This window comes from Bidens hawaiensis, unplaced genomic scaffold (assembly GCF_021521415.1).
Source record: "Bidens hawaiensis isolate Kalapana, Puna unplaced genomic scaffold, B.hawaiensis_p1.1 tig00004525_1, whole genome shotgun sequence".
Classification (NCBI taxonomy): domain Eukaryota; kingdom Viridiplantae; phylum Streptophyta; class Magnoliopsida; order Asterales; family Asteraceae; genus Bidens; species Bidens hawaiensis.
The window spans coordinates 921962-936321 of record NW_027491273.1 but is presented as its reverse complement, the minus strand read 5'-3'; the positions used below and the strand labels follow the sequence as shown (position 1 = coordinate 936321).

At 34.2% G+C, this 14360-nt stretch overlaps 1 pseudogene across 1 annotated transcript in view; it reads left to right on the top strand.

Annotated features, from left to right (window-relative positions):
* LOC143626810 (proline--tRNA ligase, cytoplasmic-like) overlaps positions 1-3310 on the top strand; it is a 265181-nt pseudogene extending 261871 nt beyond the window's left edge. Inside the window, exon 10 of the transcript XR_013152490.1 lies at positions 3295-3310. The product of XR_013152490.1 is annotated as a proline--tRNA ligase, cytoplasmic-like (transcript). The remainder of the gene's footprint in view (positions 1-3294) is intronic.
* The last annotated feature ends 11050 nt before the right edge of the window (positions 3311-14360 follow it).

The window sequence follows — 14360 nt, the reverse complement described above, 5'->3', positions numbered from 1 at the left end:
GAAGTTAATAATATACTTTAACCTATTTTGATTAATTTATGTTGGGTTATGTTCATTTTTAATCAAATGCTGAATGAATTATCTGCTTAAATTTTATACTTATTTGTTCATGTTCATTTGTTCTAATTTGGATATTATTTTGTGAAACTTTTCATTCAAGTTAAAACTTAAAAGAAATATAAGAATCTTCAATAAAATTAAATCCATATTGAGAAATTAAATTAGGGTGTGATTACGGGGTTTGTTTTATATTTTACGTTTCTATTAGTTATTTATTTTTTTGTATTTTAATTTTATTTATTGTAAGGAAATTAATAATATACATAAGGTTTGATGATGAAAGGGCTTCACAAATAAATAAGATATTATAACTCGTTTAAAAGCTATCTGAGTTTAATGAGACTCATGACCCACTTATTTTCTTACTATAAAATTGTTTCATAATTATAAATAATATCTTTTAAAAAAATCAGGTATTACTTTTAGTATATCTCTATTTTAAAGAATTTTCATTTCAAATATTTGGTGAGATTAATTTTTAATATAACAAGATGTTGTAACCCGTTTAATGACAATCTGGGTTTTGTGACCCATACCCGTGAATTCGGGTCAAATGCATGAGAAATTATCATTTACAAATAAAGCAATCTGGTGGCTTAAAAGAAAGTATGGAGATTTTGTTTATATGTATTTAAGATAAGATAGATATAGATATAGATAGATTATTTGTTAAATGCTTTTAAGATTATTATAAAACATACTATTTTAATGTTATTATTATTTACTACATTAGATCCCGTGTTCCACACGGGTGGAAATTATAATAAATATAAAAATTATTACACGTAATACATAAATTTAGTTATTTCATATAATAATTTTTATTTATGACTTTTATTTTATATTCATTTAAATCAAATTATAACTTAAAGTTTTAAAATTGAATTACATGTATATAAATGTTAACCATTTAATAATTTGTACGAGTGGGGCTTAGATAGGTTGAACTTGAACACCTTGCATGAGTGGGGCTTGATTGAAGTGAGTTGGTAAACTTGAGCTTGCGGGTATAGGTTTGATAGGGTTGAGTTAGGTATGGGGGATCTTGGTTGACGAGGGGAGCTTGAAGAACATATGGCTGATGGGTTGGGACTTGATGAGTATTGGTAGTGTAGTAGGGTGTAGGCATACGAGGGCACGCATTGTGAAGATGACTAGGATCTCCACAATTGTAGCAAGCACGGGTGTTAGGAACATCGTGTTGATCATGTGGGGTAGTTTGAGTACTAGGCGGTGCACGGCAAGTGTTACCAAGGTGACCATAGCGGTTGAAGTTGGTGCATACACGACATGGGGAGGCAGGTGATGGTAGTTACAAACAGAACATAATGGGAAAGGTCCAGTGTAGGTTTTCTTGTTATAAGCATTTATTTTAGAGAGTGGAGAGTTGGCTTGGTTAATAACATAGTTTTGTTTGTTGGATTTACGTTTGTGGTGAGGATGGTTACTATTATACGGTGTGGGTTTGGGTTCGGCCTTAGCATCGGTTGAGGATTCAGTTTTGGAGTTTTCAATAGTAGGTTTAGCATCCTTGCGAGGAAGGGTTCCATATCTAATATGGTCATCTGACAGTGAAGCAGCAAGAGCAATAGCTTCCTCGATTAAGATTTGTCCTGATTTCACCATTTAATAATTTTCCAATTAGCCATTGTATTAATTTATATAGTAAAACTTTTGTTATTGATTTAATTTTTTTTTGAACGGTGACTTTCTCAGTTAAGTGATAACGCGACCTTATTCGCGGCCCCATCACCCTCGGTCCAGACTATGTTGACATTATCGGGACCCACGCTGGAACCTAAGGATCATTTGGCATTCCCGGTAAAACCCCCGCTCACCCCACCCGAAGGCACGACAGGTTTTATGCATCAGGGAAAATCCGGTCTGCATCAGGGATCGAACCCAGGTCTCCCCGTGTCTTCCCATCCTTTGCCTGGCTGATTTAAATGAATATAAAATAAAAGTAATGAAGAATTTTATATTGAATTGTAAAAGGTTAAATATTAGTCTTTCTAAATTTATATGAATAGCTTAATATAATTTTAGAATAGTAATTAAATAAAAATTAATGGATAGAGGATTTTATGCATTTAATGAATTATTATACATTTTGATTAATGTTAATTGGGTGGAAAATGTATTTAATGGAATTGCTTATGTGGAATCCAATGTGGACACTCTATGATGGTGCCATATGGAAAAACAATCTTGCTTTAATTGTATAGTTAGATAGATTATATATATTACGAAGAAAGGTTGCTAAAACCACACAATTAAGTGCAGCTGTTCAGTTGAGATAATGAGCTGGTTCTCTTAGTAAACTATAATGAAACTTGAAAGCAATGTCATTCCAAATTAATTCCAACGGAAATAAACAACAATGGGGGGGAGGGAGATGGCAAAGGTCATGGAGGACAAGCTTTTGACTGTTGTTTGCATCGGCAATTCATGAAAGAAGAGAAGTTGGGCTATTTTGCATTTGAACGGAGACCTAAGTAACGTCAAAGATTGAATACAGCATGGCGATCATGTGAGGCTAAACCACATGTGATCTTCTCTGGGTGTTAGGTTTGTGATATGAACAATTGTTTTTCTGGATTATTAAGATTAGATGTGTAACCCTTAAGTTACGTTTTATCTAATTTTGGTTTTTTGGTTAAAATATCAATTTTGTTTATTTGCTCATATTATTGAATTGGTAGTTGTATGCATAGAACCACTTAAGTTTGTCGTTCAATTACTTCTTGATTAATCATACACATAGCCACCATTAATGGCTTCCCGCTAGATTAGCTGGATTAACAGTGTTTTATTAGACCCGAAACTTGGAGAAGATTATTTTTTATTAAAATCGTTTACAAAATCATATTAAAGTTATTTTCTGCTTATTAATTAGTTAAAACAATTTAAAAACTAAAACCAACCACAAATTTCCTGAAACGACGACTCAACTTCTATTTACAACTTATTTATATTGTTTTTGATTGGACCAGATGCGTCCACATCAGGTGTGTGTCTAAACAGAGAGAGAGAGAGAGACTAGAAATTGGAAGGATCCGATTCTAGCAAATCTTAAACCAAATTTTAATCCCATTCGCTCCCTAGCTTTCGTCTCTCAGTGTCAGTGCCGGCCTAAGAGATAATTTGTTTGATCTGATCCAAACCTACCAAGAGACCCATACCCGTGAAATTTAAAGGAATGCATGAGAAGCCACCATTCAAGAAGCAATCTAGTAGCTCGAGAGGGAGGGAGCCATCAGAGCACGACACGTTGGATTTTTTGGTAGACATTTATGTCAATAGTAGATAGATTAGAGAGGGATGAACACCACCACTAACCCTAGCCACCACCATGAAGGAATCGAATCTCTCTTTCTTTCTCTCTCTCTCTCTATCTCTATCTCTCTCTCTCTCTCTCATATCATGAGCTTCATCTCACTTACTACCATCATAATTGTATACCTTAAATGGACCCGATCATCATCATCATCATCACCATCATCATCATCATCATCATCATCATTTTCCATTACTCTGTTCATGGGGTTTAACAAGTTACACATGATTTATCATTATTACCTGTTCTTACTAACTTCACATCAAGGTTACAAAAGTCGTTAGGTGCTTCTAGGACAGTCGACTAGGGAGTTGTGAGTACTCAGTATAGGCGGGGTGTACTCACGGAGTACTCGGGCATCGTATTTTATAAAGAAATTAATTTTCGGAGATCATATATATGTCAAATATCAAATGTTTACTAATTATTCTACAAGATACAAACGAAAAATACAAAAACAATCAATAATACTTACATATTAGCTCAAACACATTTACTCAATTGATGAAATAAGTACCTCAATCGAACTTGAATAAGAGTTTTGCAAGTTTAGAGCATCGAATCAGATGATAACAATGGTGGTTGCGAGTTTAGAACTGAAATTAGGTTGCGTCTTAGCGTGTAAAGGAAAAAAAAAGTGGTGGGCTCTTGGAGAAATTGGGTTTTTTTAGTAAAAGTCAAAATTTTGTTAAGACCGAGTTGGACCGCCTAGGAAGAGTAGATCTGCCTAGGTCCGAGTTGGACCGCCTAAGGCTGATTCTAATTTTTTTGACCTTGGATAAGAAAAGCGGTGCAGTAAAGTGCTGAGAAACGCCTAGATGTCGAGTACTCAGCCGCCTAGACCAAGTTTTACAACACTGCTTCACATATTAATCAACACATATAACTAGACTTCCTATCTCATGGTCAAACTAAAGAAATGTGTAAATGCTTACAATATAACCAATTAATAACTCGAATCCAATGGTGATATCTACCACAAGTCAACAAAGACAACGTACTTGATCTTACATGCAGTCGTAACTGACAAAATGCTCAATCATGCAATCAAGACAACTCGAGATTCCAACTAGCAACCGATAACAATAGTTAATATATAAACACATATTAGATTAACAAGAATTTAGCTTTTCTAAGGTGGTGTTTGTTTTTGCTTAAAACATCTGCAGGAGGCTTATGTCTGCGGGCGCGCAAACATAAGCTTCTGAAGACTGTTTTTTTTTTTAAATAAGATCTGCAAACTGCTTTTATGGTCTTAAAAAAGAAGCTATTGTTTAACTTTTTCACACATCTTCACACTTCTTAACATCCTACCAACACCCAATGTCCAACACCACCATCACCCATCATGCACCGCCACCACCACCACTGTCCACCACCACCCACCGTCCGCCACCACCACCACCCACCACCCACCGTCCGCCACCACCACCACCCATCACCTCCACCACCCACCGTCCGCCACCACCACCTCCACCACCCACCGTCCACTACCACTACCCACCACCATCCACCACCCACCACTACCGTCCATCACCACCACCACCACCCACCACAACCACCACCCACCCGTCGGCCACAACCATCATCCACTGCCTCCACCCACCGTCAGCCAACACCGCCTACCATCCGCCACCAACACCATCCACCGTCCATCACCGCCACCATCCATCATAACCACCACCCACCCGTCGACCACAACCATCGTCCACTACCACCACCCACCGTCCGCCACCACCACCCACCACCACCACCTACCATCCGCCACCAACACCCTCGACCACCCACCACCATCACCGTTCATCACCACCACCACCACCTACCATCCGCCACCAACACCATCCACAACCCACCACCATCACCGTCCATCACCACCACCACCCACCGTCTGCCACCACCACCGCCCACCACCAACTATTTTACCAGTCTATAGGCGTTAAATGACTTTTATCTACTGTGATATGTATGATAGGTAACTAATTTTCAACTTATGCAGACGATACCCAGTTTATAAAACAAACACTATTATATTTTCAGATTGCAGACATTCAGGCCACATCTTCAGTTGCAGACATGAAATCAGATAAAATCAGATTACAGACAGTTTTTGTCTTCAAAAACAAACAACACCTAAATAAACATTGTCATACAAACGCTAAAACCCGAAAACTAGTCACCATAATCAATGATCATCCTCATCTAAGTAGTTAACACCTTTTATTGGCCCCTTCAACTAATTACCCTTTGCGGCCGTTGAACTATCTTCAAAACTAGGTTAGGGTCCCCCTTTGTTATTTCTTCTAGGTTAGGGTCCCCTTTTACTATTTTCTTTTTAGCCCATTTAAGATATATAGTCATGAATATGGGTGTTTACGGTTTGATTTGAAGTTGAGAAATCGCCCAAATCGGTCATTGATTTGTTTTCGTGGTTGCCTTTTTGTGTTAACATTTAGTCAGTTGATTTCAAAAACTTCAAACCACATGAACAGTTTGGTAAGGTTTACACATAAAGAACCAAGTTATTTTACAACGAGGGCAAAATGAGAAGGATTTGTGAACCTAAAAAAAACCCTTAAAAATAATAAAAAAAAATCATAACTCAAAATACAAATAAAAAACAAAAGAAATATAAAAACTAAAATATTTCTCTCGTCATCCTTGTTAAAAAAAAAGACACAGTTTTGAGGAAAAAAAATCATTGGTCTTTGTATTTATCATTGTGTTATTTATTTATTTACTTATTTTTGTCATTCATGATGTTTTTTCCTAGATATTGTGCGATATTACTCGATAAAATATCGTATTATATTTTATCCGGCATTGTGTTATATTTTGAGATTTATTATGTCTTTTTTTATTTATCTTTGTGTTTATTTGTTTATTTTCGTTATTGTGTCTTTTTTTTATCGACACTTTGTCTTTTTAGTCTTCTTCTTTTTCTTCTTTTTTCTTCAGTAAAAAGGACCGGGTAAATAATTTAGTTTTTTTTTCTACTTTTTTTTATATTTTAAGTTATGATTTATTTATTTATTTATTTATTTATTTTTGAGTTTGTCTGGAGGTTTTTTTAGGCCACAGATCTTTCTAACACAAGTCATTTTTGTTTCCCATTGTATTATATTTTAACCTTGTCCTACACCTAAAACCAATCATGTAAAATCGGACTGGACCGTATGATTTTGTTATACCTAGTTTTTAATAGGTATTATATATATATATATAGGGGAAGTATAAAATGAAAACCCATTTGAGTTGTGAAAACCCTATGTAACATCATTTTTTTTTGTTGTTTTTTTTTGTTACACACGTAATATATGTTGCAACATTTAAAACAAAACATCGAAACATAAAAAAAATTGTGTTTGCTATTTTTTAACATTTTTTTACTAATTTTTTTATATGTTTTCAGGTGAGAGAGAAAATTATATTTATGTTTACATTTTTTTATTAACTTTAATTATGAACCACAAGATTTAAACTTTAATTAAAAATATGTGGTTGAGAATGGGTTTCTAATATTTTCACAACTCAAGTGGGTTTTTATTTTAACCTTGCCATATATATATATATATATATATATATATATATATATATATATATATATATATATATATATATATATATATATATATATATATATATATAAACAGGAGCAATACATTTTATTCTTAACATGAGAACAGTGAGAATCAATTTGCTGTTATTATTAGGTTTATTTTTATAAGTGTATGATGTTATTTTTTGTTCGTGTTTGCTAATTTTCGATTATGAGACGTTATAAGTATTTGCTTATTTATATTTCGTTGTTATTATTAGATTTTTTCTTTTGCTGATATAAGTATTTGTTGGTATCTGTTGTTAGTATTTTGTTCTTGATTTTGATTCTTTTGTTGTAATTTTTAGGTTTTTTTCTTTGTTATTATAATAATTGTTTATGTAGATTGGTACTGTAGTTGGTATTATTTCTTACGTTCTCATTTTTTTATAAATTGGTATTATTTCCTGCGTTCTTATGTTAAGACTAAAATGCACATAAACCTTCCCCTATATATATACACACAAACACACACACACACACATGCTAATAACACAAGACTTGTAAGAAAATATTAATATATTAGGTTTAGAGCCCGTGTCACACACGAGATAATTTAAATTATAAAATTATAAGTAAAACAAATAATTATGTAGGGTATAAGAAAAAAATCTATTACATCTATGCTTGTATCTATACAATGTGTATATTAATTGATTTTTATTTATATCACAAAATGATTTTTTTAAATGAACTTAATAAAAGAATGCCCATGCAAAATCGTACCCGAGAATGCTTCTTTCTATTGAAAAATTCATTCTCGGTGTCATATATGTATAATTGAAAGAATTTTGGTTATGAACCAATTTCGAAAATAAGACTTCTCATACGATAGTAGTTCTAACCATGACGTAGGCTGTCCTGGTCTACTCAAAAACAATTAATTAAGGACTTAAATACATATAACTAGTATGGGTAAATAAAGTCGTCTCCACAAGGACTCAAGGAAAGTGCAAGTTTATTTAATTTATAACTAATTATTAATCCTAAGCGGACAGACGATGTCAAGAAGTTTGTAGAAAAAGATTAATTTACTTAAAATAGTTGTAAACAATATTAATTAAAAAGCATTCATTCTAGGTTCGGGTTATGTGTTCCATACGTTAATCACAAATTCTTTAGTCTTTGGTATTATAATAATTGCTAGTTTCGATTTATGATGACAAACGATACCCTAACCGAATTGTTGACATAAATGCACCCGGACACCAGAATTACCAATTCTATGTCTAAGATGATTAACTCAATGATAAGGTTTGATGATTCTAGTCCAATAACACAAGAGCCTAACCCTAAGTGTTGATGAACAACCAAACAAACGTTACATAAATCAATAATCGCAAACTCAAGCTTTAATCAACCAAATACTAATAAGCAAGACAAATCATATAAAATCAATAAAGCTATATTCATGAAGCACAAGAATCTGATCATAACAATATATTACACAAAACCTTAACCTAGAACGAACACACACGACTAGCCGGACATTGACATAATCGTCAAAGCACTTATCTTGATGAACATACGATCCTAGGACAAACCGGAAGCCTCGGGATGGATGAAAGTCTCCTTAGAACACCTCTTCTGCCTCTGGAAGTCGTAATAATCCGAATGGGGAGGTTAAGGGGTTTATATAAGGCAAACCTAAATTTTTGGCCGACATAAGCATCTTCGCCTATCGCTAAGATGACAGGGATGCTTCTTCGCGTATCGCGAAGGACAAAATAGTCACGGCCGGATTCCTGCAACTTCACGTATCGCGAAGTTGCCCTTCTTTGCATCTTCGCGTATCGTGAAGATGTAAAACTTCAGATTTTTCTATTTTCTTTTCTTGACTGCCTCTTGATGCGTGCACTTCCATTCTCTCACTTCCCGATCTTCATTCCAAGCCAGTAAATATCCTCGTTAAGCTCCATAGCTTCCAATGTCCTGAAAACACATAACAACGCTTGAAGTACCAATGTTCATTCGATTATTTAAATAAAATTAACTAATTAATATATAAAATAAACTAACTTTTATCCAACCATCAAACCACTCAGCCTAAATACAAAAGAGGCGTTACCTTTATTGATATATTTATCAATTTACCACCCATCAAAGGAAAGTAGGATATTAAATTGTTGCAATGGATGTTCTTCAAGAACTATGTTTTTCTAATATACACCATAAAAAGATTTTGATAAGTTTCAGAAGGCTTCTTTACTTTGTCATAATGACAACATAAAAAATAACATGCTAACCCATTCAATTTTGTGAATATTTTGTTTCATTTGAGCATAGTTTTGCATGATATGCTTCCCATACAACGTTCTGATCACTATTGAAGGAATAATTAATGTTGCCATAAATATTTCAAATTTGATAAAAGTTTGAAGCATTCATCGGCATGGGTGTGGCATGTCGAAAGTGTTCGTAATCTTTTCTTAAATTTTAATAGTTGAGGGAAAATAGTCAATTTGCCAAATCCCGAATCTTTTGATTCTTTCAAAAAATGCCCTTAAAAATAAATTTGAAACCCAAATCATGTTTAAAATTCTAACTTTCATACTTTTGACATTTTAAAGTCAACACTTTGAACCCATAATAAATTTGACGATAAATCTATTATGCATTCTCAAAATTTTGACCTAAATGTAGTTAACTTGTACCAAACAATCTATTTACCAATTTTTTACCCATAAAATCAAATTTAACTTCCACAAAAACCCCGAAACAATTTTTATTTGAGAAACATGATTTGTTGTTGATTTTTGGAATTCACCAAGTATTTTGAAATATATAGTAAAATAATATGTTAATATTTATATTTATAAAAATATATAAATATAGTGTAAAAGGAAAGTGAATAATTATTGATTTATTACATATATTGGGGTATATTAGTTTTGGAGGGAAAAAATTATGAGAATTAACCAAAACATGATAAGTGTCCACATTTATTTTACTTTATTAGAAAGGTAGATTGTTTTAGCTCAAAACTTTGAAATTTTGAATAGAAAACCAATTAGGATTGTTAATAAATAAAAACTAACCCGAAAATGATTAAATGTAGGTGTTAGAAATATTTATATAAATTATTTTAATTTAGACCATATGATATATAATTATCACACTTAAACCATTTTCCTTACTGAGGATAAACTTCAATGGAAGGCTAGAATTCTATTATTTAAGTATTTCAACATAGTAGGTGTGTATTGTTTATCCACTTAAACCTAAACATGTTAATCTAGAACACACCAAGTCTATTTCACTATTAGTTTATGTATCTATCAATCGTGGACACCCATTGGTTAATATAGAACTAACCTCGTTTCAAGCAAAGATCGATAGGGGTTCAGTCTAATACATATTGTTTAGCAAAAAGCGACGAGTATGTGCTTCCATATTTGTAAGGCCAAGAATAAGAATAGAAACGAAAACTTGGGCTCAACATATTATAAAAGGAAACAAAAATATTGAAAAATTAATAGGATCTGCCTTTAAATAGACGGTCAAACACAATCATGATAGAATAAGACCAGCAAATCTCGAGCCTTCTTTTAGAAAATTATTTCCTTGTTTAAACACAATTTGTATCTATATAGTTCTTTATAATTGTTCAAAGTAATAAAACAAAAAGTCCAAAACCATTCAAAGCTCTTGATTCCCAACATGGTATTAGAGCGGTGTTCATGATCAGATGACCGTTTGTTTGCTAATCATCTACGCACATGAGAGAAAAAAAACACAACCATGTCTGAAATAGACAATAGCCTTACTATCAAAATAAATCTTCACAAGAATGGCATCCAAACTCAAACCCAATATCCCCAAATTTGTTTAGAATTCAATCATCTCCGGCCACCAATTCACAATTAAAGCGTCCAACAATCGTTCACAACGTCACAGAGTGTTATTCTTGAACAACCTGTTGTAGAAACCAAAAACATCATGACCTTCAAGTTCGATGATTGTTCGCTAAAAGCAAACCCTAACCTTAATCCAACTGTCCATTCCAAAACCCAAAACCGGGTAGTTGTGGGTGATCAGGAGACCACCAACAATGGCAGTGACCACACAAACCCACCAGAAAAGAACCCACAAGAAAAAAGACCATCGAAAAAGGAGTCGGTTGTTGTTTTGCAGTCGCAAGTGAAGAAACAAGGGGCGTGATGTAGGTGTGTGGTTTGAGAATGTTATCTCAAGCCTTTCTATTTCACCTTTATCCATTTTAAACCTCTCTCAATCAAATAATTCAGTTATCAACCCAAAGTTCTGTAGACCAGAGATACTTAGTTTATTAGAAAACCTGAAATTTCCTGCCTAACGAAAAATAACCGTGAAACTTATATGGATGTGGGAGAAGTTAACATGCAACAAATTGTGAAAGAAGGAATTATTTATGGATATTTGATTGTGGTGCTACTGAAAATATGACTTATAAATTGTCAGATTTTATCTCGTCTTCAAAACCAATGAAGACACACATCCAAATCGCAAATGGAAGAATGATGGCATGGGTGTAGAAAAGGGCGGAATTATTGAGATTTCACCAACTTTGAAACTATCTAATTGTCTCTATGTGCCCTCATTATCACATAAGCTGTTATCAATTGGCCATGTTACAAAAGAACGCAATTGCACTGTTTTAATGCATCCCACGCTTTGTATCTTACAAGACATCAGGACTGGGATGATCATTGGGCGTGACACTAAACGCCAAGGATTATATTATGTGGATGAGGTGACCTAGCATGGTAATGTTATGGCTGCTCATGGACAACTCATAGGGAAGCATGGTTTTGGCATAGAATATTAGGACATTAGTCTACCAAATATTTTGCATCCTTTATTCCCTAAACTCTTCCCTTCAAACGGTATGTTAAATTGTGAAACATGTATTCTAGCCAAAAGCCATAAAAAACATTAAAACCAACTAAAACCAGGGTCGGTTTACCTTTTTTGTTAATTCATTCCGATGTTTGGGGTTCTGCCAAAGTTAAAGTGGGACAAGAATTCTGTTTTTTCCTATTATTTGTGCATGACTGTACTCGTATGACATGGGTGCATCTGTTGAAACACAAATCAGAAGTCTGTGATAAGTTTATTATGTTTTACACAATAATCCAATCCCAATTTAAGACCAATATTCAAACCCTATGATATGATGATGGAGGAGAATTTCGTTAACGCCTCTATGAAACAGTTTCTTGTTTCTAAGGGAATGATTCATCAAACCACTTGCCCAAACCATTCTAAACAGAATGGTGTAGCTGAATAGAAAAACCGCCTTCTATTGAAAATAACTCGAGCCCTTATGCTTGAATCTAAGGTGCCTAAATATTTTTGGTCTGCAGCCCTTGTCACGGCTGCTTATCTTATCAACTGCCTACTGACCAAAACACTTAAACTCAAAACCCCACTACAAACCCTATCAGAATTTATAAAAGTTCCTCCTTCACTTACTTTACAACCACGAATCTTTGGTTGCTCCATTTTTGTTCATATACCTAAAGTTGACTGAACCAAACTTGATCTATGTGCCAAGAAGTGTGTGTTTGTAGGCTATAAGGTAAACCAAAAAGGGTACCGGTATTATAGTCTGACGAAACATCGTGTAATAACCACCATGAATTGTGTCTTCCTTGAGATGGAATATTTCTATAACTCCCAACACAGTGGTAGGGGGAAGGAAAATAAAGACACACCAAGTTGGCTATGATGGTTCCATACTTTAAATGAAGTTGCACTTGATACTCAAAATGGGTCACCTCATACCTCCACATCGTGTAAGGAAACACCAAACGCCACCCAAGATTCTCCTAACCTGGTTTTCGAGGTAAGAAACTCTAGAGATAATAATTTTGAAAACAATTCTAATAATATTGAATCCCCTTCATCTCTGGCTACTAACCATGGAGACTATAAGGTAACAAATGAGTAGGTTGAAACCAAACAGGTTGAAACTATTGAACCAGAGCAAGAAATAATAACGCAAGGGTATGTATTCCCATCAATAACAAACAGAGGGGTTCCTCCAAAATGTTACATTTCCAAAAAGGCAATCTAAAACTTCTAGGTTTCCTATGGCAAACATAGTTAATGGCAACTTTACCGAAGAAGCTAAAGCGTTCATGTCATCAATATGTTCCAAGCAAATTCCAACCACCATAGAAAAAGCCATGAAATCTGAATGTTGGAAAGAAGCAATGAAATCAGAGATGGAGGCATTAAAGAAAAATGACACCTGGAAAAAATGTACCCTTCCATCAGGGAAAAAGCCCATGGGATGTCGTTGGGTCTTTACAATTAAACATAAACTTGATAGAACAATTAAAAGATATAAGGCACGAATGGTTGCTAAAGGGTACACCCAGACATATGGCATTGACTATTCAGAGACCTTTTCTCCGGTGGCTAAATTAACATATTAATCCGGGTACTTTTTTCCCTAGCCGCAAATAAAGGATGACTGCTTCATCAATTTGAAATGAAAAACGCTTTCCTTCACAGTGAATTAAAAGAATAAGTATATATAGAGGCTCCACCCGAGTTCATAGAAAACTTTAAATCCAAAGAAGTGTGTCGGCTAAAGAAATCTATTTATGGGCTAAAACAATCCCCTGGAGCTTGGTTTGGAAGATTTACGCTAGCAATGAAGGCATATGGGCACCACCAAAGCAATTCAGGTCATACTATTTTTATCAAACGAAGAGGTGAACTTGTGACATGTATAATTATTTATGTAGATGACATGATCACTATCGAAGATGACAAGGAAGAAATGATGAAGTTAAAGGAGAATTTGTTTGCAGAATTTGAGATGAAAGACTTGGAAAGACTTAAATAGTTTCTTGGAATTGAGGTGCTTAGGTCTAAACAAGGGATATTCATATGCCAAAAAATAATATATTCTGGATCTTCTTGAAGAGACAGGAATGATCGACTGCAAAAATGCAGTGACTCTAATGATGGTGAATCATAAGCTTCACATGACAGAAGGAGCATAACTAGCTGACAAAGAAATACATCAACGGCTAGTGGGAAAATTAATATATCTATCTCATACTCACCCAGATATTGTCTATGCAGTAGGAGTTGTCAGCAAATTATTGCATCAGCCACAAGTAGCACACATGGAAGCAGTATGGAGGATAATCAGGTACCTTAATGTGTAACGCCCCTTAATTTTCGGTTCAAAGATTTAAAGCTTGTAAAGTATGTATATTTCTCGGGAATTGAACCGACACTCCTCTAAAGCCTTCTCATCATCCCGGTACGTTAATTTACTTAACTTTTCAACCAATATGTCAATCCTTTATAATTGGAGGGGGCTTGAGGGTAAGATTTTTTATAACAAAATAAACAAACCCTAACCCC